This window comes from Rhinatrema bivittatum, chromosome 14 (assembly GCF_901001135.1).
Source record: "Rhinatrema bivittatum chromosome 14, aRhiBiv1.1, whole genome shotgun sequence".
Taxonomy (NCBI): Eukaryota; Metazoa; Chordata; class Amphibia; order Gymnophiona; family Rhinatrematidae; genus Rhinatrema; species Rhinatrema bivittatum.
The window spans coordinates 46,293,040-46,314,812 of record NC_042628.1 but is presented as its reverse complement, the minus strand read 5'-3'; the positions used below and the strand labels follow the sequence as shown (position 1 = coordinate 46,314,812).

The 21,773-nt window shown below is 43.2% G+C and overlaps 1 protein-coding gene across 3 annotated transcripts in view; it reads left to right on the top strand.

The window, feature by feature from the left end:
* Nucleotides 1-838: 838 nt before the first annotated feature.
* HMOX2 (heme oxygenase 2) overlaps nt 839-21,773 on the top strand; it is a 57,820-nt gene continuing 36,885 nt past the window's right edge. The window contains exon 1 of one of the 3 annotated variants that reach the window (XM_029576532.1): nt 839-984. The gene's annotated coding sequence lies outside the window, so the exon portion shown is untranslated. Of the gene's footprint in view, nt 1,194-21,773 lie in introns of all 3 variants that reach the window. The other 2 variants (XM_029576536.1, XM_029576534.1) reach the window with 2 other exon arrangements.

Below are 21,773 nucleotides of genomic sequence, written 5' to 3'. Positions count from 1 at the left end.
AGGGGACAGAGAGAGGGAAGTAAAGAGAGAGTGCTGATGCTAAGGAGGAGAGAGGGAAGGAAAGGGAAGGTGATGGAAGAGAGTGATGGAAGGAGAGATGATGTCAGGGGATAGAGGGAGAGAGTAAGAAGATGAAGATGCCGGGAAGGTCGAGAGTGGTGATGCAGTGGGGAAATAGGAAGAGGAATGTGATAATGAAAGAGAGTTGTAGAGGTGATAATACCAGGGGGTGAAAGAAAAAGGAAAAAAGGGTGATGATGCGGGGATTAGAAGGGAGAGTAAAGGGAAGAGAAGGTGATGATGCAGAAATTAGAAAGGAGAATAAAGGGAAGAGAAGGTGATGAGGCAGCGGAGTAGAAGGGAAAGAAAAGGGAAGCGAAGATGATGATGCTAGGGGGAAGGAAGGAGGAGAAAGTGATGATACTAGGGGTGGTGGAGGGAGAGGGAAGGGAGGAGAAGAGGATGATGCCAAGGGTAGTAGAGAGAAGATGAGGATTACAGTGGCGTGAAGGGAGAGGGAAGAGAGGAGGAAAAGATGGTGATGATGTGAGGCGAGGGGGGGGGGGGAGAGAAGGGGGAAGAAAAAAGGTGATGCGCGGAGGGGGCAGGGAAGAGAGAAGAGAAGAGAGAAGGGAAAGTGATGATGCCAGGGGTTGGGGGGAGGAGAAGAAAGAAACGAGAGAATGATGCCAGGGAAATGAGGGATAGGGAAGGTGTGCCATGATGAAGTGAGCCCAAGGCCAGGTGCTCCAGGGCAGAAAAAAAGGTTGGGGACCACTGTGTTACACCAGCATGCGCCCCCCGCCCCTCACTGCATGCGCACGTATGTGCCACCCAGTAACGTTAGGTGCATAAACCAGCGCGAGAGCGACGCAAATGAAAAGTCCCCGTCCTCAGAGCGAGGCTTGGAACGCCTGGGAGCTTCTTCCTGCGGCTTTTGAGAAGTCGACGGTTGTTGACCGGACGAAGCGGGCTTCGGTGACAGTGAGTAAAGGACGAGAGGGAGGCAGGGAAAGCCAGCCCTGACTGTGCCTCTCCGAGGCGTTGCTCGGCTTCTTCATCTCCGCCCTGCTTTGGAGTGGGTCAGTGGTTGCCCGTTTTCTAGGGCTGAGATCCAATAGAGCCGAAATGTCTTTGCTGCCTTATTACTGCGGTTTCGTGGTTTTCTTTCGGGTTGCCCTGCGCCCGGTCAGGTGAGACGCGCTGTCAAAAACGGGGCAGCGTTTGCTCTCGGCGAAAGCAGCCGAGGGTCTCCCCATTGCTCTGCTGGGCATAGGCTGGGTGCAGTTGCGGTGTTGGTTTTTAAAGGTGACCGAACAGGTCACATATGCTGGGTGGGTGCCTTTGTTCCAGATAGTAAAAGGGTTCATTGAGAACCTAGCACCCCGTGCCATCGGCCACTAAACAGAGACGTAGGCCCCCTTCGAAAAGATTTGTATGTAAATTCTTCTCTTGCTTTATTGACGTGAATACTTGTTTTGTTTTACTGTGCTTGTCATACACTTAAAATTCACAGTGCTATTTATTATTTAAATCTGGATGTAATTTCAGTTATATAGCAGCCTGGCCACAATGCCTTATAGTTAGGGAAGTACAGTGTGTTAAACAGTAAAAAAAAAAAAATTACATGATCAAGCAGAGATGGACTGCAATATTTTGGGTTAGGCAGTGATTCTCGACTAGATAGATTAGATAGATTGGAAGGTGGGGATGGCAGCATAGTCTATGTCTGAAGGGAACTTGTTTGAAAAAAAAAATCTGTCCTAGAAGTGAAAAGACTTTGGCATGTGAAGTGACTTGCTTGGTAGGAGGGCTAAGTGGAAATAAAGACTAACTAGGTCAGGAATGGAGAAGAGCCAAGGAAAATAATTAGAAGCAAGGTCATGAGAGTATATATAGGGAAGTAACACACAGAGCTGTGCATAGGCCAGCAATGGACTTTTGTGACAGTTGACATATTGGGGAGACCAGAGTGGTAATTATTACAGTAATCCACTCTGGAGAAAAAAAATACAGCATGAAGCAAGAGATGGCAAGTAGTGAAAGTTAGAGGGGAGTGATGATGGAGTCTCCTGTCCATGATGAAGTATGAGTTTTTTTTTAAAATCAACTTTCTTTGACTTTGTTTGTTTATCTTTTTCCAATATATCTTTATTGAGGAATACTGCATCAACGATCATAAAAAAGAAAATGCATAATTGAACAACAGGGCAGCATTCCTACTCAGATTTATCCCCACAAAACCCCCCTCCCCCCCCCCCCCCCCCCCAAATGCTGGAATATGAATACAGTCTACGGCAGTAGAAATAGCCTGGGTAAGCATTCTGGAAAGTCCAAAATAACTTCCATAGGTAGAAGTCCAGGGGAAGGAGCTTCTGCATCGTCACCGGCAGGGATTTGAAAAAGATAAACCAAAATGTCCTTGGAAAAAGTGTTTCTTCTTATGGGAAAAACGGCAATACAGAGATCCATAACCAGTTGTTACAGTTCTATCATTAAGGACCTCCACGTATCCCCAGTAGGAGGGGTGGATTTTATCCAGTTAAGTAGAAGGCATTGTTTTACAATCAAGCATACCTTTGAAAAGAACTAAAGTTTATACAGTCAACTGCAGTATTATTGTTTAAGATACAGAGAGAGCAGAACCACTGAATATCACTATGAAAGAGAACAGAAGTCTGGCTACAAATTGACTCCCAAAATCCCTGAATGGGCTCACAGCTCCACAAGCAATGCATTAGTGTTGCCAGAGAGCAGCCACATTTTAAACAAACACTGAATGCAACAAAGCCCATCTTATAAGCTTGTACAGGCGAATACACTATTCGGTGAAAAATTCTTAGTTGCATTTCCCTAAGATTTACATTGTTGGTTGTCTTTGGTATTGAAATATAGCATTCATGAAGCATGAGGTCAAGTTCTTCCTTGATATCAGCCTGCCACTTTACAAGAAGATTATCATAACAACAGTATGACTTAACACTTTGGCAAAAGGTATATAAACGGGAAAGGGATCCTTGTTTAGCCATAAATAACCCTTCTTATACTTTTTTACTTAAGTTATCAATTGCTCCCTCAACCCCCTTTGTGAGGCACTGATAAAAAGCCTGCAGCTGGTTGTATAGCAAGAAGTGAGTGGGATGAAACCCCAATGTCTCCTGAAAGGTCATGAGTAAAATTTGCCCAATATGGGATCCACAAACCTTTAGGAGCCAGTTAGCGGAGACAGGGAAGCTATGCCATCTAGGCAATACAGAAGAGTGAAACCTCAGGGGTCCCCTGAAAAGGAAATTATGGGGAAACATGCATTAGCAATTGCAAAAGGTTACGTATCATCACCCAGGCTCGTCGTAGAGATTTCACTAGACCAGAACATAAGTGAGCTTCCTGTAATTCCCATGTGGAGGCGTGAAGAACAAAATTAGGATCTAAAGGGACACAAGGCAGAGATCAGACTGCTGTCAGTATATTCGGAGGTACTGCAAAGCCAGTCCCCAAAGAAATCGTAAATTTGCCACTCATGAGTAAGCTTAAAATCAGGTACACTCGGGGGGGCCCCCCCCTGCATTCTTGGGGCAATCAAGATAGCATAAGGCAATCGTACCATCTTGCCCTGCCATAAGAATGCCCCCAGAGCTTGCTGTAAATTCCGTTGGTCTTTCCATCGTAAAAATAGAGGAAGCCTAAGAAAAAGAGAATTTCAGGGCAATAACTTTTATTACTGCTATACGACCCTGTATTGTCAAAGGGAAAGAACGCCAACTCTCCAACTTCTACCGCAGTTTCTCGATAAGCAGGGGGATGCTAATGTGATACCACTGCATAGGGTTCCTATGAATGTGAATTCTTAGGTATTTAATGGTATCCCCAGCCCACTTTACAGTAAAATTAGGCCAGTCATGTTTAAGCATACTAGATATGTCTAATGCCTCACTTTTATTGAGATTTAGCTTAAACCCCAAGAACGCCTGATAATCCAGAAAAATCTGTAATGCGACTGGGAGTGCTTGTCTAGCGTTAGATAGAAGCAGTAAAATATCAGCAGCAAATAAGAGACTTATACTGCAATGGTCCCACAAACAATCCTGTAACCTCTTGAGCTTGACATAGCCTTATAACAAGGAGTTCCACAGTCAAAATAAATAGGAGCAGGGACAGGGGGCAACCCTGTCTCGTCCCTCTGCACAAGGGGAACTCCTTGGACAAAAGGCCATTCATCAAAACCCTTACTGCGAGATTAGAATACAGTAAAGTGATATTGATAAATTTTCCCTAGGAACCCAAATTTATGGAGCACGCGGTGCAGAAAGGGCCAAGCCACTCTGTCAAAGGCCTTCTCTGCGTGACAGCTTACCAGGAGAGGCTCCATAATAAGTACATTCCTCTAAGACCGCTTGGACTTTATGAATATTGACTGTAGATCTCCTCCCATGCACGAAGCCCACCTGATCAGAAGAAATCACCAGAGGCATTACAAACTTCAACCGATTTTTGCCAAGATTTTAGCATAGATCTTAATGTCTAAGTTAATATGGGCTGATATGACAAGGGAAGTTGAGAATCTCTCCCTGGTTTAGGTAGAACGACTACAGTGGCCACCCTCATAGTATCAGGCATACTCCCCTTAACGCACATGGCTTCATATACAGATCACAAGATGTCTGGGATATCTTGTAACAACAATCTATAAAAGAGAGCATCCGGGCCTGGTGCCTTCAATGCGTGCAGAGATTTAATAGCCTCTAAAACCTCTCCTGGGGTTATGTCCTGGTTCAGTTTGTGAATAATGTCTGCAGAGGGCATGGAACACTGTATTTGCTCAGGAAAGTTATTAACCCTAAACCAGGGGGCTCCGCAGAATACAAGTGTTGATGATAATATTTAGAGAAGACTTGCGCTATATCAGATGAGCAGGTTTTGACCACACCCTGTGCTTTTTTAATAGATGGAATAAATTTAGACAGTTCCTGGCTCTTTAACAACCGGGCCAGCAATTGGCCAGATTTATTACCAAAGTGGAACAATTGATATTTTATATGGTGCAAGGCGTCCACCTCCCTATTATGTAACAAATTAAGGGCCATTTGAGTAGCCTTGAATTGTTCCGAAAGGAGTTTGCAGGCCCTATTGTCATTTTGCTTTTCAAGATCTTCAGTTGCTTTTCTAACCAAAAGATCTCTGCATGCATCTGTTTCCATTTCTAACTAACATAGCTAATAATGTTGCCCCAAAGTACTGCCTTCGCTGTTTCCCAAAACAGCAAGGGTTGATCTAAATGTTGATCATTGAATTCAATGCCATTTGTGCTGCAAATAAGAAGGAAACTGGATCTGAGGACAGACTAATGGGTTGACTAAATTTATTTTGTGTGTCCTTGATGCTCAAATAATGCAGCTAATGAAGTTGTGGCATTGACTTTTTTTTTTTTCTTCTCATTCTTTTTTTCTTTTGTGCTTATATTAATTTGGTTTGCAAACTGTGAATGGCCAAGTGACCAAGCTGCCTCCATCTGACCCTGTCCTTCCAATTGTTGAGGTCCACTTTGCAGATTTTAAGGTTGTACTTGAGTGTCCTTGAATCTTAGTTGTCTTCCCTATGATCTATGTCCACTTTTCAGTCAGCCATAGAGCATACACTTGGGAATTGTAGTGTCCTCATTCTTACGACGTGGTTGCTTTCTGAAGCTGAGCTTTCATCTCCATGCCCTTTCTGTGGATGTGAAGCAATTGTAAAATGTGTGTTCTGTGATCTCTTTGAAGGATGGGTTTGCTGATGTAGAAACATTTGAATTTCTGCTGGCAATCACTTTGGCATTGGCATGGAGTATATTTGCACTAACATTTGAGCTAGCAGGCAGAGCTGTCCTGGCATGATCACACGAGAAAGGTAAATATCTGATTTTCTGGGGAAGGTCAAAGTTCGAATCATATCTCTCAAACGGATCCTACAACGTAAAGATAAACACATCAGAATCCTCCCAAATACCACTTACACACGGTGTCCCACAAGGATCTTCCCTATCCTCCACCATATTCAACATATACCTCCTCCCACTCTGCAAATTCCTCTCAGAATCACACCTCACTTATTTCGTATACGCAGACGACATACAAATATTACTCCCCATAAACAAAACCATTGAATACACCCTAGACAGATGGAACCAACTCAGCACGAAAATAACGCATCTGCTATCTCCATTATCTCTCTGCCTCAACCAAAGCAAAACTGAATTCCTACATATCTCCAACGAACGTCCCTCAGACCCCCTCAAAATTAACACCCATAAAAATACAAGGGCACAACTTACACCATCTACAAAAAATCTGGGAGTGACTATCGATAATGATCTTAACCTCAAGCACCGCATCTCCAACATAATCAAAGTTGGATTCTTCAAACTGCAAATACTAAAAAAGCTCAAACCCCTTCTCCACGCTCAAGATTTTCAGACAGTCCTACAAACAATAATCTTTTCAAAGCTAGACTACTGTAACACACTACTCCTTGGCTTCCCCGAAACCTCCATCAGACCCCTTCAGGTGCTACAAAACGCTGCTGCCAGGTCCATCACAAACATAAAAAAATGAAACCACATCACACCCACACTAAAAGAACTTCATTGGCTTCCCATCAGCTAAAGAATTCAATACAAAACCCTCACCCTCATCCACAAAAAAATAAACAACAACAAGATGAACTGGTTAAACACTACCATACTCCACACAAAGAAACCTCAGGTCTTCAGACTCTGGCCTCCTCACCATTCCAAACTCCAGAGCGGCGCACCTCACATCAACCCGTAAACGAGCCATATCGGTGGCCAGCCCCACACTTTGGAACTCCCTCCCGCCACTACTAAGAAATGAACCTTCCACTCAAGTATTCAAAAAACAACTCAAAATCTGGCTTTTCAGAAAAGCCTTCCCGCCAGATACTTAGCCTCCCCCCAGGCTCATCCCTGCCTATAACTCATCACCTTACCAGCCGCTACCAACTCGATGAAACCCACCTTAAGCCCACAACGCAGCCATCCGTACGTTCACACCCCCCATCCCCACCTTAGCTGCAACTTAAAAGCCCTTCATCAAGGACTTCACCTCACTAAGACTCTATGTAAATCATAATCCAAACTTATATTCCCAAGTTGAAATATTATAATGTTTTTAATATGTGTATCTTTTTCTATTATACTTTTTACAATGTGTATCTTCATCTATTATACTAGTTACGTTACAATGTAAAATAAGCAAATCTTGCCTTATGTGTTCAGTTATATGTAAACTGATGTGATATCTCGATCGAATGTCAGTATATAAAAGCAAATAAATAAAAGTTGCAGGTATTTTGACCAGTAAAGCAAGTTGTGCTTCTGAAGCCAAGTCATTGTAAAGTACTGAAGAAATATGCCTCCTCTCTCTGGGAACATATTGTGATGTTCTTTCATTGCTGTTACTGTCAAGTAAAAGTAGTTCCTGCAAATTCAGCTGTGTTCCTTGTCTTCTTACAAATTTCTTACATGCTGGCAGACTGGAAATGAAGGGACTAACAGTGCTGGACATAGATATCCTGGTTGCTCATCTTGTTCTTCACTGTCAAGATCAGGGTTAATTTGGTAAACTCATAACATTGAAAGTTCTTTTTTGCGATGCCATGCCATGAAACATTGTTTGCCCTTTGTCCTACAATTCATAGGGAATTTTAAAGAAGGAATATTGGATACTGATGTCTGTGTTTATATGTGTATGTGTGTGTGTGTGTGTATTAGTAATACAATGCATCATTGCATACAAGAGCAGGCCAGATGGTGCCCATTTTACTAAGGATATCTATTCTAGCTCTCGTCTGTGGCCATCAAGTAGCACCCAGAATATTGGAAGGTGTACTGTGGAAAGACATGTTCTATAACAAAGCTCTGTTTAAAAACAGAAACACATAGGCATATGCCTCCCACAAACAGAGGCACCCATGTACAGGCATGAACACAAATTGTTGACCAGACAACCTGAGCAACGCCAGGTAACTTTCGCTAATATGCTCTGTCTGCAAAGCCCTGTCTTTTATGCTCCCATGCAGTAACAGGCAGACCACAAGAGACCGTTGATGCACGCACCAAAGCGGAGGGAGGCATTGGCACTCGGTGCATCGTTGGGTTTGATGTGGGAGAGCCCCTTGACGCAGAAGCCGATGCATGGACACGTAACTTCAAAGGCCTCGACGCAAATAGCATTCAAGAGTCACCGGGAACCAACTGCCTTTTAGTCCCTTGACTGGGAAGACTTCCCAGAAGCCTCTTCCGGTGCTGGACCTGCAGATGGTCTTTACCCTTGACAAATTGGAGCTCAGGTTTTTGGATGTGGAGCCGACATCTGAATTCATGTCCACTGGCTTCTTTGAGCGTGTCTACCCTGATTTGTCCTCTGTATCCAAGCGGAAGAAGTCTTCACTGCAATTGCAGGAAGCCTTCTGCAAGAGACACAGGTCTACCACAACTGAGCAGTTGCAAGTCCGGCCTAGAGGTCCTGACTCCAACATCCTGCTAGCGGCTCTGCCCCTCATGAATTCCTCTGTGAATGGCTCAACAGTTCATCACAGCCGGAGGGACCTGGCCTCACAGGTGGTTTTGTAGATTTCCAGAATTTTGGCTTAGTTTTTCTCCTCCAAGTATCAAGGAGGTAGCAGTACTCACCCACGGGTGCACCATCTTCTCCACAGAGAAGGGACAGCAATCTGGAGCCCCGGCTTGCCAGCCTAGCCCCTCGGTGATCCCCACAGGGAGATGTCTCCTCACATTTTTCGCCACCTTCTTTGCCCGGTTCCTCTATGGGGTACCCATCTGACCTGCTGGAGGAGCAACCTGATCCTGCCTCGCCAACAGCAAACCTCTCCTAGACTTGACATTGAAACACGGAAGGTACTTGATCCATGCTCTGAAGTGATCCGTGATCTGAAGATCTGCAAAGCATCGGCCAAGCCCACTGCTTTGCCATTCCACGCGGTGCTAGACTCTGTTATAACGAAAGCTTGGGAGTCCCCCTTTTCTGGTCAAGCAACCTCATGGAAAACAGATCTCAAATTCCGGATGCGTCAGTCTCCATTCTACAACATGGTCCAACTCCTGCATGCCTTGGTGGTGGTCGAGTTGGCCATGAAGGGAGCCTAAAAAATCACACCTCCATTCAAATACTCTGGAGCGCAACCTCAAGTACTAGACGACTTTGGTAGAAGAGCATTCCAGGTGGGGATGCTGAACACAAAGATTCAGCAGCACCAATTCTACACAGTACCTGTACAAATGCCTACAGTTGCTTGAGCCCCACTTTGCCACCACTTCTCCAGATGAAGCCCCACCACAGCAATTTCATGACCTTGAGGAGGGGCTAAGACACCTATTGCGGACAATATATGAAGCCTTCGAGATGTGCACCTGGACTACAATAGGGGCCATAGTGGCTCAGAGGATGGCATGGCTCTGGGCCAGCACCAATCGGGAGGACGTGCATGAAAAATTGACTGACCTTCCATGTCTCCCAGATAACCTGTTGGGAGACAAGTTGCATGAAACTGTAGCCCATTTGAAAGAGAAGAATATAGCAGTCTTGTCCCTTGCGTCTCCCACTGACCAACAGTCCTCGGGCAAGAAGTATTGCCAGACCCACAGGAAGGCCTATCACCAGTGGCGACCATACAGGCCATATTCATCCTACCATCTGCTAGCTTACCCACAAACCCAGCCACAGTTGTAGCAACAACAAGGTCTCAGCAGCAGCAACGTCTGCCCCCGAATAACAACACACAAACCCAACAGGACTTTTAGAGGTATCTGGGCCACTATTGTCACAAAGTAGGGTGCAGAGTTTCCCTTTCTACCATTCTTGGAGGCGATCACCTCCGATCGTTGAGTGCTAAACATTATCAGAGACGAATAACCATTGAACTTCAAGAGACTCCAAAGTCTCCCCTACTGGGTAAAGCCGCATCAGCCCTCCTTAAAGAACCAACACCGGTTGCGAGAGGAAGTCACCAAATTGCTCCAAAAACATTCTATTCAGCATGTTCCCAGCAGTCAGCTGAACAGAGGATTCTATTCCCAATACTGGGGGGTGCTCCGCCTGATCTTGGACTTATGCGTTCTCAACAAATTCCTAAAAAGAAGTTCAAGATGACTTCTGTCAAGAACATTCTTCCCTTTCTACAACCCAACAATTGGATGTGTTTGCTGGACCTCAAAGATGCATACTCTCACATCTCGATCCACTGTTCCTCTTAGTGGTACCTGTGCTTGCTGACCTGGAAACACCACATTCAGTTCAAGGTGCTCCCCTTTGGTCTCTCATCTGCCCCCAGAGTCTTTACGAAGTGTATAGTGGTAGCAGGGAATCCAACTGTTTCCTACCTAGACGACTGATTGATAATGGCACCCCAACCGGCAATTCTGCAGTGCAGCTTGGAGGCTATAATCCATTCATGGAGGGTCTCTGCTTTGTTATCAATCATGAGAAATCCAGTCTACAGCCAATGCAGAACCTATGGTTCATTGGGGTCCATATAAGTTCAGGGCTGGACAAAGCATTCCTGCTGGTGGATGGGCCCACACACTACGCACCCTGGCCATCCGAAGGACTCTGTTACCACCTCTGCCCACCAGATCTTGAGCCTGCTCGGCCATATATGTGGTGCCATATATCCGCTTACACATACAGTGCCTGCAATGGAGGCTGAAGGCGCAATGGACACAATTCTCACATCCACTGTCCCGGCAAGTGAGTCTGACCTGGGTCATGAAAGAATTGGACTGGTGATTTCATCTCACAGCTTTCAGGCAGAGCACTATTTCACCCCCCCCCCCCGACACATCAGCTAACCCTAACCATGGATGCCTCATGCAAGAGGTGGAGAACCCATTTGGATCAGGTACAAACAAAGGCTGTGGTCTGGCTGGGAAAGAGTCCAACAGATAAACCTAGAGCTCTGAGCAATTGAGAATGCCATACGCATGTTCAAGAGATTCCTACGGAGGCAAACTGTTATGATCCACATGGACAATCAGGTTGCGATGTCTACATAAACAAGGAAGAAGGATCTGGTTCTTGGATGTTGTGCAGGGAAGCAGTGTGCATCCTGGAATGGGTAGAGGAGCGCACCATCACCCTTCAAGCAACCTGTCTGCCCAGGGTGGAGAAGACCAAAGATAACAGACTAAGCAGGATCTTCCATCCGCACGAATGGGAATTTCGCCAGGACATGGCAGACTGTCTCTTCGACATGGGGCCTTTCATGCACGGACTTCTTCGCCACGGAGCGCAACAAGAAAGTGGAGACATTCTGCTTCATCTAACCCAGCAGGGAAAGACTCTCGCAGGATATGTTTCTCATGTCGTGGTCGGAAGGGCTTCTCTACACCTATTCCCCAATTCCACTCATCTTGAACAATACAGAAGTGCATTGTGGATGTCGCCAACCTCATTCTGATAGCTCCAGCTTGGCCAGATAACTGTGGTACACCTATCTAGTGCAACTCTCCATCAAACCACCTATTCCCCTCTGTGACAGGGCAGATCTGCTGACACAGGACAATGGCACCCTGCTTCACCCAATGTAATCGTCACTGCATCTAACTGCGTGGAGGTTGAAAGGACAATACTAAGTCACTGGCACTTGCCATCGGAAGTCCAAGAGATCCTGGTCTCATCCCGAAAATCTTCTACCAGAAGGAATTATCAGGGCAAATGGCACAGATACTCGGCATGGTCCGGCGGCAAGGGCGTTTATTTATTTATTTATTTATTTATTTATTTAAAACTTTTATATACTGACGTTCAAATGGATATCACATCGGTTTACATAATAACAGGGGTAACAACATCAGTAGGAGGAAAATAATAGTTACATCTAACAAGGGAAATTCAAAAGGAACGGATCAATTTTCCTGCTCACTGGAGCTCTTGCTGGAGTATATCACTTCCTTGTATCAAGTGGGACTAGTGATAGCTTCGGTGAGGGTCCATGTGAGTGCCATTACAGCCTATTATTCCTTCAATGGCCTACTGGTGTCCAACCACCCACTAGTCTCCTGGTTCATGAAGGGCATACTATGTTTGCAACTAGCTGTGCAGAAACCACCCGTTCCATGGGAACAGCTCATGCTCCCCCCCCCCCCCCCAATGAGCCTTTGGAAAGTTGCCATATGAGAGATGTACAGTTTTTGGTTGCCCTGACGTTCGCAAGAAGAGTCAGCAAGTTGCAGGCTTTGGTTCACTATGCACCATACCTTGAATTTTACTACAACAAAGTGACGTTATGAGCGCACCCCTCATTCTTACCCAAGGTGGTTTTCGCTTTCCACATTAACCAAACCATTATACTACCGACCTTCTTTCGAAGCTGCACAAGAATGAGGGTGAGCGGTGGCTCCACATGCTGGACTGCAAACGAGCTTGGCATACTCTAAGCGTAGAACACATTCTGAATCTAGAGCTTTACAACTATTCATTTCATTTAACCTGAATGCCCTAGGACTTCCAGTCTCCAAGAGGACTCGTTCAACTTGGATTTCGCAATGCGTTCATTCTGTTACAGTAAAAGCTCAGAACCCTAACCAGTGTGCCAAAAATTTACCAAGTGAGAGCAATGGCAGTGTTGGTAGCTCATCTTCGTGAAATTCCTATAATGGACACCTGTAAAGCCGCTACATGATCCTCGCATACTTTCTCTTCCCATTATTGTCTCAACCAGCAAGCTCTTTCAGATGTGGCAATGGGCAGGACCATACTCCAGTCAGTGACCATGTAGAGAGACTGTCCGCTACACAGGACCAGGCTGGGCATAACATGTCATACTCAGCCTCGGGAACTGCACTACTTCCCATAGGGAGCCTTCAGACTGTGCTCACAACCTTCAACTGGGAGCTCCCAGACAGCATGGCTAATTGTCTGTCTGCTTATTTGTGGGGAAAAAAGCAAGTTTGCTTACCATAAAGGGTGTTTTTCCTTTAGATAGCAGGATGAATTGGCCATGTTGACCCTTCCACCTCCCCAGACAGTCTCCAGTTCATGCTTTGCAGACACGCTTTGAGACTAGACTAGACTAGACTAGATTTTGAGAAAGATGGAGCCACACACAGAGCAAAGCTCCGCCTGGCCACCCCAGAGGGACGTCCCAGACAACATGGCTAATTCATCCTACCATCTACAGAAAACACCGTTCACGGTGATTTTATAATGAGATTGGTGGCCTTTCTTTGAATTATTTCCATCCTGTCAAACTGATACATATCCTGTTATAACTAACCTTTTTCTGGAGAGGCTTTAGGGACTCGCTGGAAGAAGCTGAGGGGGCGGGATATAAGCAAAACATTCAGATATCGGATAGGTTTCTATAAAGTATAAGGAGATAATGCTTTATTTAGAAAAAGAAGCTTCAGGATACAGAGTTAAGGGGAAATACAGCTTTACGGAGAGGGTAATGGGTATCTGGAATAGCCAATCAGCAGAGGTGATGGCAGTTAAAACGGGATAAAAATGGAGCTGGCTTAGTGGCTGTGCTAGCCAGGAGAAGGGAAGCAGCGTTCACAGCTATTAAGAGGTATACTTGGGGCCCAGACCTTAATAAAAAGGCATCCCCTACAATTTGTTGCTCCTTATTTTTGCAAGGTTCGTGATGATACAATATCTGGTGTGTGTGTGGGGCCCCCCCCCCCCCCCCAGTCGAGAATTGTCAGTACAATAACTGGGCTGAGTTAAGCAGGGGATATAAAATAGGAGAAAATTCTGGTAGTTGCAAATGAAGACACATGGAGGCTGTTATATAAATATATATATATATATATATATATATATACATACATACATACTAGGTTCTTAAACTTCAGCATCTATTACACCAACCAAAAGTTTATACAGTAGTGGTGGCAGTCATTAGAAGAACTACAATACTATTGGAAGGTGGTGTAGTATTAAAGGATCCTCTGAATAGAAAAATAGTTGATGTTAAAGCACATATTTTCTGCAAATTCTTTTACTTTGCGGGCAACAATTTGCTCTGGCCATGTGCTAAGAGCTTTTCTGCACAGCTAACAGAGGGAGAAGTGGTTGCAAGGATTGAGTCAGCTACAGCTTACCTTTCTGATATTAAGTCACACAGACTAAGATTTAAAAGCAAAATCTTTAGCTTTTTCAGTGGGAGCAAGAAGACTTCTTTTGGCTCTGCCACTGGGTGGCAGACTCGTGGTCCAAGGCCTGTCTATGCAAGTTACCATTTAAAGGTAAATATTTTTATTTGAAGAAGAGCTTGAAAATCTAAGTGAGGATAGGTTCAGACCTTCAGCGAGGCAGGCTAATCAATTTACTAGAGATCGAGGCCCTGCAGATCCACTTTCTTTTATAATGTCTGTATGGGGTAAACTTCAGAGGTATTTTAAGGCAAGGTGGTTATTCAATATGTTTTATCACAAAGAAAGATGGCTTGCTCAGACCCCAAATTGGATATAAAAGGTGGTGACGTGTTTATATGTTCCTCATTTTTGTATGGAAACTCTGCATTTGGTGGTGACCTAAGTTAGAAAAGGAGAATTCTTGAAAGACCTATTTTCATATACCTATGAGGGAAAACAGCCAGAGGTATCTTCATTCTTGCACAGTCAGAAAACATTTATTAGTTCAGAGCTCTGCCTTTCGGTTTAGCAGTGCCTCCGATAACATTTACAAAGGTGATTGGTTGTGGTAGCAGCATTTCTAAGAAGAGAAGGGATCTTGCGTCACTCCTGTTTGGACGATTGGTTAATCAGTAGCAAACTTACTCAAGGGTTTCTGGCAAACAGCTATGTAATATATCTTTGCTCCAAAGGCTGGGTAATCCATTTTGGAAAAACAACCTACAGCCTTCCCAGTTGACAGAGCATTTGGGGGCTCAGATCAGTACCAAAGAGGGATTGGTTACTTTAATCACAAAAAAAGAATTTCAAAGATCCAGTCGCAAATAAAGACATTTTCAAGGGAGAAGGCTCCAACAGCTTGGACTGTCTCCAACTACTTGGTTCCACGGCTTCAACTCTAGACTTAGTCCCATGGGCAAGAGCTCACATGAGACCCCTACAATTAGCTCTGTTTTCAAGTAGGAAACCGCAAACACAGGATTACAAGGTTAATTTACCCCTGTCAGAATCAGTAAGAGGAGGGCTAAGATGGTGGGCACAGATACCAAATCTGCAGAAGGGAGTTTTGCTAGAGTATCCAGAGTGGATGCTGCTAACAGCTGCCAGTTATCAGAATATGCAAGGCCAGTGGCTGCAAAAAGAAAGTTCATGGGTTCATAAACGGTTTAGAGACCAGGGCAATAAGATTGATTTGGTTGGAAACGAAGTGATGCTGCTTTCCTTAGAATCATTGGTGAGAGTCCTGAGCGACAATGCCATAGCAGTAGCATACATAAACCAGCAAGGTGGAACTCGAAGTCTGGGAACTTCCAAGGAGACTGATCTCCTGTTTGTACGGACGAAAAGAAATTTTGGCATGGTTATCTGCTTTATGGATTGTGGGTCAGGCAAACCTTTTAGGAATATTGAAGAAGAAATCCTATAGACCCAGGAGCGTGGGAGCGGAACCAGTGGTATTATCAACAAATAGTGCAGTAATGGGGGAACATCGACTAGATTTAATGGCAACCCACAATAATGGAAAGGTAGAAAGGTTTTACAGCAGGTGCAAGGAGCATGACAGCGAAGTAATAGATATGTTAGGACAGAGGTGGCCAAGAGAAATACTAATGTGTTTATTCCCTCCATGGCCCCTGATAGGACTCATTGTAAGGAAAATAAAAAGAGGAAGGTTATGTGGTCATGGTGGCTCCAGATTGGAAGCAAAGACCTTGGCATGCAGATCAGAGAAGGCTGTTAGTCAGGGAGCCATTGTATCTAGCAGGTGTCACGGGCCTTTCACATTAGTCTGATAGATATGTATGACTCTTCTCCATTCTCACTTATGGCATGTGTCTTGAGGTTTAAATTAGTTTAAAAGGGTTATACACCATTGTTAATTAGAGCAATGTTGAATTCTAAAAGCTCAACTTTGCTTGCTTATGTAAGAATTTGGCATACTTTTGAGGTCTGTCGATTGCAGACTGAATTCATTATCTCCTTGGCATTCACAAATTGGAGATTTTTTTGCATTCTTAAGAAACTAGATAAAGATTTGGCTTTAAATTCTTTAAAGGTGCAAGTTTTGGCAATTTCTTGTTTTAGAGGGAGAATCAAGGGCTTAACTATAGTTTCTCATTTTGAGTGGGGTGAAAAGTCTACGTCCATCAATTAAATCAATAGATCCACAACAGAATTTAAACTTCGTATTGGGTCCTTTAACAAAGGCATCTTTTGAGCCTTTGGATCAGTCTACAATAAAGAATTTAACATTAGACTTTCTGGCTTCAGTCACTTCAGCGAGATGCATTTCTGAGTAAGTCTTTATCTTGCAGAGATCCTTTTCTGAAATTTAACAAGGAATTAGTGATACTTAGAACAGTCCCATCCTTTTTACCAAAGATGAAATGCAGATATTTAAATCAAACGATTGTATTGCCAGCTTTTAACAAGACTTGACTATAGAGGTGGAATGAGTTCTTTGCAATATTTAGATGTCAAAAGATGTCTCCTAAGGTATTTAGCGAGGACTAAAGATATACATTAGACAGAGGTGGAGCCTATTGTTCAGGGGTCCATACAAAGGAAAGGCTGCCTCTAAAGCTACAATTGCAAGATGGATTAGGGAAGCAATTTCTTTGGCCTATTGCATGACAACAAGCTCCTATGATCATTAAGGGCCACATGAACGACATTAAGTCCTCACCAAGCAGGATGCAGCATTTGGCACCTCTATCTTGAAGGCAGGATTATCACCCGCCCACCCTTAACAGATGGGTTTTGGTACTTCACATTGTGTTCTGGACTGGTGTAGAAGAAGGAAAAAATGACTTGCCTGTTAATTTCCTTTCCTTTAGTTCTGCTATACCAGTCAAGAAAGCCACCCAGGAAAGATTAACAGTTTTGTCTTACAAAAGTTTTATCTCCATGTTTATGAAATTAAAAAAAAATAATAAAAGGAAAAAGTGGAAAAAACGTTAATCGGAAATGTTAAATCCATTTGCAGAGAGAGCATTTTTACAAAGTAGATTTTGTATTTAACATTAAATTTTGAAACAAACTTAATCAAACAAGATATTTACAAGCTTTTTTTTTTTTAAATGCAGTAGTTTTTATAGTTTAATTTTGACAAGTGTACTGGCCATTCTAGTTCTATTCATGATATACATACTGGTGATGTCATAAAAGAAAAGAATTCTGCATACAATTGCTGGATGAGGGTCAGAGTCCATATGTTGACTGATGTAGCAGAAGTAAAGGAAATTAACAGGTAAACCACAATTTCTCCTTTCTTTAGATTATTCCTGAGTCTACCCCTTTTCACCCTCATCCCATGACGCCTCATTTCCATTTAAAGAGGCTCTCCTTCTCTGCATATTTATATCATATCTCCCTTATCCTGCCTTTCCTCTACACAGTATACATGTTTAGATTTTTAAGCCTATTGTCCATTTTAGTAGCCATCCTCTGGGCTGACTCCAGCTGGTTTGTCTCTTTTTTTTTTTTTTTTTTTTTTTAAGGTATGGTTTCCAGAACTGTGCACAGTATTTCAAATGAGGTCTCACCAGGGACTTATACAGAGACAATATTGCCTTCTTCATTTTTTCTGTCTACTATTCTTCTCCCTTTGCACCAAAGCATCTGTCTGGCTTTTTCTGTTGCCTTAATCACCTGTTTGACCACTTTTGAAGATCATCTGTCATGAACACCCCCAGATCCCGCACTTCTTCAACAAGGGGGGGGGGAGCTATTTTCAAGTTAATCTGTAATGGAACACATGATTTGGTGAAAGAGGTAATGGTGGTTGGGCTACTTTGGTAATAGTGATCATAATGTGATCAAATTTGACTTGATAACTAGAGGGAGGACACTAAGGAAATCTATTGTGATGGCATTTAACATTCAAAAGGGAGATTATGATAAGAAAAATGGTTAGGAAAAAACTGAAAGGAGTAGCTGCAAAGATAGAGTTTACATCAGGCATGGACATTGGAAGCCCATACCAGTTGTATTCCACACATTTAAAAAAAAAAATGGTGGAAGGAAGACCAAACAACTGCCAGCATGGTTTAAAGGTGAGAGAGGCTATTCTAGCCAAAAATCCTTCAAAAAATGGAAAAGGGATCCAAATGAAGGAAATGACATGAGTACTGGCAAGTTAGATGCAGAGAATTGATAAGGCAAAGACAGAATTTGAAAAGCTTGCCAAGGAAGCAGAAACCGATAATATACGTTTTCAAGTACATTCGAAGCAAAAAGTCTGCAAAGGAGTGAGTTGGACCATCAGATGATTGAGGAGTAAAAGGGAGGACAAGGTCATAGTGGAGAGATTTAAATGAATTCTTTGCATTTGTCTTAACTGAAGTTGTAAGGCAGACACCCATACCAGAAGTGATATCTAAATGTGGTGATTCAGAGGAACTGAAACAAATCTCAGTGAACCTGGAATATGTACTAGAGAAAATTGGCAAACTAAAGAGTAGCAAATCACCTGGACTAGATGTTATACACCCCAGAGTGCTAAAAGAACTGAAAAATGAAATTGCAGACCTACTTTTAGTTTACAGATTACTGTCATTAAGATTGGCTATGGTACCTTAATATTGGAGGGTGACCAATGTAATGCTAATTGATACAAAGCGTTCCCTGAGTGATCTGGGAAATTACAGACCAATGAGCTTGATGTTAGTGCTGAGAAAAAATGTTTGAAAATATTTTGAAAAACAAAATTATTGAACATCTAGTTTAATATGACAAAGACAACATGGATTTAGCCAAGAGAAGTGGTGCCTCACCAATTTGCTATATACATATATATAATTTTTTTTTTAAGGTGTGGATAAAGGTAAGCCAATTGATATTGTATGTGGATTTTCATAAAGCATTTGACAAAGTACCTAATGAGAGACTTTTGAGGAAATGTAAAATCGTGAGATAGGAGGCAATGTTCTATTATCTATTTGAGAACTGAGTAAAAGATAGAAGGGCTAAATGGTCTCAATGGAAAAAGGTGAATGGTAGAGTGCCCCAGCGAATTGTACTAGGACAGCTGCTTTTTTAGCATTTATAAAAACCTAGAGATAGGAATGAGTGTGGTGATTAAATTTGCTGATACAAAATTTATTCAAAGTTGTTAAATCACAAAAGCGTTGAGAATTGCAAGAGGACCTTGCAGGACTGGGAGACTAGGCATCCAAATCGCAGATGACATTAAATGTGGAGAAGTGCAAAGTGATGCATGTAAGGAAGAGCAACTCAAATTATAGCTATACAATGCAAGGTTCCATATTGGGAGTCACCTCCAAGGAAAAGGATCTAAGAGTTGTCATGGATATGTTGTAATCGTCTGCTTAGTGTGCGGTGGTGGCCAAGAAAGCAAACTAGAATTCTAGGAATTATTAGGAATAGAAAATAAAACAGAGAATATCATCATGCCTTCATATTGAGTATTGTGTGCAGTTCTGGTCACCACATCTCCAAAAAGATATAGTGGAATTAGAAAAGGCACAGAGAAAGGAGATGAAAGTGAATAAAGGGGATGGAATGATTCTCTTATGAGAAAAGACTAAAGAGGTTAGGGTTCTTCAGCTTGGAGAAGAGAAGGCTGAAGGGAGATATGATAGAGGTCTATAAAATGAGTGAAGCGGAATGGGTAAATGTGAATCAGTTCAGAAAGTACAAAGACCAGGGGATATACAATGAGGTTACTAGATGATATATTAAAGACAAATAGAAAAAAAGATTTTTACTCAGTACATAATTAAACTCTGGAATTTGTTGCCAGAGGATGTGGTGAAATCTGTTGGTGTAGCTGGGTTTAAAAAAGTTATGAACATGTTCCTGTAAATAAAGTCTATAAACCATTAAGGTGGACTTGTGGAAATCTACTGCTTATCCCTGGGATAAGCAGATTTACATCTATTGATCTTTTGGGATCCTGCCAGGTACTTGTGTCTTGGATTGGCCACTGTTGGAAATAGGATGCTGGGCTTGATTATCATTTGGGTGTAACCCAGTATGGCAATATCTTGTATTCTTATGACCTCTATACTGTACCATACTCTACTCCACAATTACCATATGCATCTATAGTGGTCGAGTCGGCACTTCAACGATCTAAGAAGTCAAACACACGCCGCCAACCCCCCTGGGAGGGATAACAAATGCTTAGATGATTTTGCGAAACGCATATATCAGAATGCGATGTTGACTGCCCGCATCCATCACCAATTTTATATGGTCCAGTATATGTATGAATGCATCCAAGCGACCAAAGGTATGCTCACCTCAACTGGAGACAATATTCTATCTCCACACTTAGATATGGAGGAGTGCTCTTGTCACTTTTTAAGAGCCATGTACGAAGGCTTCGAAACTTCGTTCCGAGCATCAGCTACAGCGATCGCAGCACGCAGGTTGGCTTGGCTAAAGGCTAGTGCCATAAGAGAAGAATTGCATGACAAATTGCCTTCCGTACATGGCAAATTGGCCAATCTGTTCGGAGAACGTTTTCATGACACAGTTGGAAAACTTAAGGACCAGGCTCTTGCAGTTCAATCGTTAATGACTCAGACTACGTTCCCATCTTCCAAACGATATTTTCATTTTTCTCATCGACAACAATTCTCACGCAGACAATTGTATTCTACGTATCAGAGACCACATTCGCATCAACCTCAACAACAAAGAAGGGGTAAATCTAGGTCTCAACCGCAACAAACAGCAGCCCCACTAAAAACCACACAGTCTTTAAGTGCCCGGCCACCACCACTCCCTACAGAAGCACCTCCGGGAAGGATCAGAGCTTGCTTTTCCACCTGGGAGGCCATAACGTCGGACCAGTAGATTCTGGAAATAGTAAAGAACGGCTATCAACTTCAATTCATAGCCAAACCCACACTTCCACATCTGTTCATTCGGGGACCAACAACACTTCATCCCCAGCTCGCTCAAGAAATAACCCTACTTCAGCATCAATGAGCAATCACACATTCCTCCAGCGGCCTGTTGCAAGGGCTTCTACTCCCCATATTTCCTAATTCCCAAGAAGTCAGGAGGCTGTCGCCCAAGTCTGGATCTTCGGGAATTGAACAAATTGTCAAAGAAAAATTCAAGATGGTATCATTTAAGTCCATTCTTCCCCTCTTACAACCCAACGATTGGATGTGCTCCATAGACCTGAAGGATGCATACACCCATATTCCAATCCATCTGTCCTCCTGGCAATACCTTTGTTTTCAATACAAACATCAGCATTACCAGTACAAGGTTCTTTCCTTTTGGCTTCTCAGCAGCACCCAGAGTATTCACCAAATGCGTGGTGGTTGTGGTGGCCTACCTTTGTCAGCAGGGTATGACTATCTTTCCATACCTGTACGATTTGGTTAATAGTAGCTTCGAATCCAACCCTATTGTGGGACCATCTTCGAGTAATCAGTTGTGTAGGTTGCAATCATTGCAACCTACACAAATTCTACAATTTATCGGAGCTCGTCTGGATACCATATGCAACAGAGCATTTCTCCCAGACAGGAAACAAGAAATACGTTATCTGCTCTGCTCCCTACATGCAACGCAGTACCCTACGGCTCGCAACACCGTAACAGTCTTGGGCCACACGGCAGCAGTGAATTTCACTGTT